Source organism: Dendropsophus ebraccatus, chromosome 14 (genome assembly GCF_027789765.1).
Source record: "Dendropsophus ebraccatus isolate aDenEbr1 chromosome 14, aDenEbr1.pat, whole genome shotgun sequence".
In the NCBI taxonomy this organism is placed as follows: domain Eukaryota; kingdom Metazoa; phylum Chordata; class Amphibia; order Anura; family Hylidae; genus Dendropsophus; species Dendropsophus ebraccatus.
This window is the reverse complement of record NC_091467.1, coordinates 10049157-10053211: the sequence shown is the minus strand read 5'-3', so window position 1 is coordinate 10053211 and position 4055 is coordinate 10049157.

The following is a 4055-nucleotide window of genomic DNA, read 5'->3' as shown; positions in this document are numbered from 1 at the left end:
GTCTACAGAAGGATAAAGCTTCTATTGCACTTGATTATAAAGCAGTATACATAATAATACCTCTGCCAAGACCCATAATAACAGCCCCCCCCCCCCAATATAAGTCTCCATATGGTATAGGTCTCCCCTGTGCAAACCTCCCCCCCATAGTATAGGCCCCCTCTGCCACAGTGTTGGGGAGGATGACATAGCTGTCGTTTATTGCTGAGGTCCACCTGTAGATGGAGCTGAGGTCAGCAGACGTACAGAGATTCCATCCTCCAACTTGATGCAAAACTACAACTCCCATTACGTCCTTACAAACCTCCGTGCATTCTATTCCTAAACCTGTGATTTGCCAGGTGTTACAAAACTACAACTCCCATCATTCACTGACATCAGGACCAATGCTGGGAGCTGTAGTCGTGCAGCAGCCCAGGATCCCCCATCAGACTCCATGATCTCAGGAGACCTCTGTCTTACCTCCTCAGCAAAGTGCAGCCTGTCCGGGAAGAGCGAGCGGAGCATGGTGCCCTGGGGTGAGAAGTTGGGACACAAGAGGCTGTGCTCCATGCTCCAGTGTTGTAGAGAGAGATGGAGGTGTGGGTGGGGTGTTTGGGAATGCTCATCATTGGAGACTGAGGTCTGGGGGAGGGTAGCGGGTAGGTTGCAGGGGGTTACTCATCATTTTAGAGTGCAGTCCTGGGGGGAAAGAGGGAGGTGCTACCGAAACCCTGCCTTACTAGTGGCAGTGAGCAGGGCCTTCTTGTGGCTGCACAATTTAAGGGGAACCCTGCTAACAGCCAATCCAGAATTAGACTTCTATGTGCTGGAATTCCGGATAATAATAGGACAGGATCTGTACATACTGAAGGGAGTCGATCACTAACCCGTCCAGACTGCCTGATAAGCATGAGGATGAAGCTCCTAATAGAACACGAAAGGTGCAGAGGACGAAGGTAAGAAACGTATCTCCCTATAGCACACAGGGCCCCGAGGACGAAGATATCAGCAGGTTAGATTCTTAGGCTACGTGCACACAGCGCAAAAGTGGCGGAATTCCGTGGCGAAGTCTCCCTGTCATAATGACAGTCTATGGGAAACTCGCGAGCCTTCTCCGCCCTGAAGAATGAACATGTTCATTCTTCAGCACAGAGAGAAAAGGCGTGCGAGCCTCCCATAGACTGTCATTATGACAGAGCTCTGTGTGTATGTAGCCTTATGGAGCGATAATAGGCTGAATCAGGCCAATTCGGCAGATTATCGCTCCGTGTAACAGAGACAACAATCATCGGCTCATCATATTTTTGGTCATGACCTAAAATCATCGGCCACCGATTGCGCATCGCTACCTGTAGTAGCGATGCGTGCACAACTGTGCACAATTGTGTTATAAAAAAAAAAAAAAGGCAGTGGCTGAACTGGATGCCGGTGTCACAGTAGTGGTTTTTTTTTTTAACCACCTCCCGGTTCCCGGCACAACGCCAGTCTATAACCGAGCACCGGCTGACCATGAAGCATTGGAGGCAGGCCCACCAGCCCCCAGTGTGACATCATAGAGGGGAGGGCAGAACATCACACTGGAGGTTGGTGGGCCCGCCCCAATGATTCATGCTTGGTAATAGACTGGCGTCATGCCAGGAACCGGGCTGCAGTTCAAGAAAAGGACTGCGGCCCTGGCATCCCTACGCCGGTCTATTCATGTAAAGCAAAGGGTGGGACATTTGCTTTAAGGGCAAGGGCTGCATGGAAATCGCTAGCAATGTTTGTGCAGCCCTTGCTAAAAACGATTATCGAGCCATGTAATAGGCTGGGTACAGGAGGCACCAGGCCGTCTAATACAACCCTTAGTTTCCCTTTAATCTGTTTTATGGTGCCTGCAGATCATTTGGTCACAATGGGGGGTGATTTATCAAACATGGTGTAAAGTGAGACTGGCCCAGTTGCCCCTAGCAACCAATCAGATTCCTCCTTTCATTCCTCACAGACTCTTTGGAAAATGAAAGGTGGAATCTGATTGGTTGCTAGGGGCGACTGAGCCAGTTTCACTTTACACCATGTTTAATAAATCTCCCCCATGAGTTTATGGATTCCCCGCATACACTTTGCACTAGAGGCTGCAGCTAGCGCCCCCCTCAATTATCGGTTAATCCCCAGCATTAGCTACGGCCACAAGTGATTGCTATTCGGCAGTAATTGTGGCCTGTCAGGCCCTAAGCCCAGCTCCCACATGCAATGTATACTCCCAGGCTCCGGCTGTAGCTGCTTTTTGTAAAGGATCATGTTATCCGAACATTACGGAGCAATCACTTACCTGTTTGTCTGCAAGATCTTGTAGATGGGGAGGTTTAATTCATAACCATCCTCACGTTTCAATCAATTTATTAGCAAAACATTATTTAAGTCAAAGCGAGATGGAAGCCCCCCACAATCGCCCCTCCTCTGAGGCACCATACAAACCATACATGTTCTCTACTCATAAAGCAGACAAGTCTAGCAAAAAATTATCTTTCAAATTAATTGGTGTGAGAAGTTATATAAATTTGTAATTTACTTCTATTTTAAAATCTCCAGTCTTCCCATACTTATCAGCTGCTGTATGTTCTGCAGGAAGTGGTGTATTCTCTCCAGTCTGACACAGTGCTCTCTGCTGCCACCTCTGTCCATGTCAGGAACTGTCTAGAGCAGGAGAGGTTTTCTATGGGGATTTGCTATTGCTCTGGACAGAGGTGGCAGCAGAAAGCACTGGAAAGAGTACACCACCTACTGCAGGACATACCGCAGCTGATAAGTACTGGAAGACTGGAGATTTTTAAATAGAAGTAAATTACAAATTTATGTAAACTTTCTGCCACCGGCATACCCCTTTAAATGTCCATTGGCTTTCCCCCATAATACGCTATATTATATTATATATATATATATAAAAATTTCTTTTACCATTCAAAAACCAGAAGCAGCTGTGTTTTCAATAAGAAAAAAACATTTAATTTTAAAACATCCACATATTTGTTACAAACGTGTCCACTGGTCCAATTCTACAACAAATTAACCATATGATTGTTAAAATTATGTACAACCTTTCAGTCTGCTAGCTGATGCTTTATTAAACTCTACTATATAAATACAGTACCCTGACAACACAAAGTAGGTGGCCAGAAAACCGAAGGGGGGAGGAGGAGGGTGACAACCATTCATTTCTTGTAGGTTTGTGGTGGCCGTGTGCTCCACGCAATCTACAATACATATATACAAGATGGGAGCAGTCTACAACCTAGGGCTCTCTAGCTGTGGAAAGCATCACTCCCAGTATACAGCGACAGCCTCGGGGTATGATGAGAGTTGTACTTTCAAAGCAGTATATGTTATATGGTCTAAACCAGGGATGGGGGAAACTTCGGCCCTCCAGCTGTTGCAAAACTACAACTCCCATCATGCCTGGACAGCCTTCGGCTGTCCAGGCATGATGGGAGTTGTAGTTTTGCAACAGCCAGAGGGTCGAAAGTACCCCACATCCCTGGCCTCGAACGTTGCGTTTCACGTGACATGATGGTCAGGAAATCCATTTGAACGGTCACGGATCTGCAGTAGCAATGGATTATTCCCTGTGCACATTTACAAGTAAATCTCATGAGTCTTAAAGGGATCATCTCCGTACAAGGGGCCGTGCTAGGATTTAGCGATCAGGTGATATCGGCTACGGATGAGAGTAGCGCTGGACAAGTCTCTCGAAGGGATTGCTTGTGGAATATCAATTTATTAACGCCATAATAGTCTGATCTGCTGAGGTCCACACCCGGTCCTGAGAACGATACGTCACCATGTTTCGCTCTCTATGGAGAGTGAGGTACTGGCGGCACTCCCGCTTCTCCATCAGTGAGACCCAGCCATCATACACTTATAGCCTATCAGATAGATGTACATAGGGGAAATTTATCCAACATGGTGTAAAGTGAAACTGGCTCAGTTGCCCCTAGCAACCAATCAGATTCCACCTTTCATTCCTCACAGACTCTTTGGAAAATGAAAGGTGGAATCTGATTGGTTGCTAGGGGCAACTGAGCCAGTTTCACTTT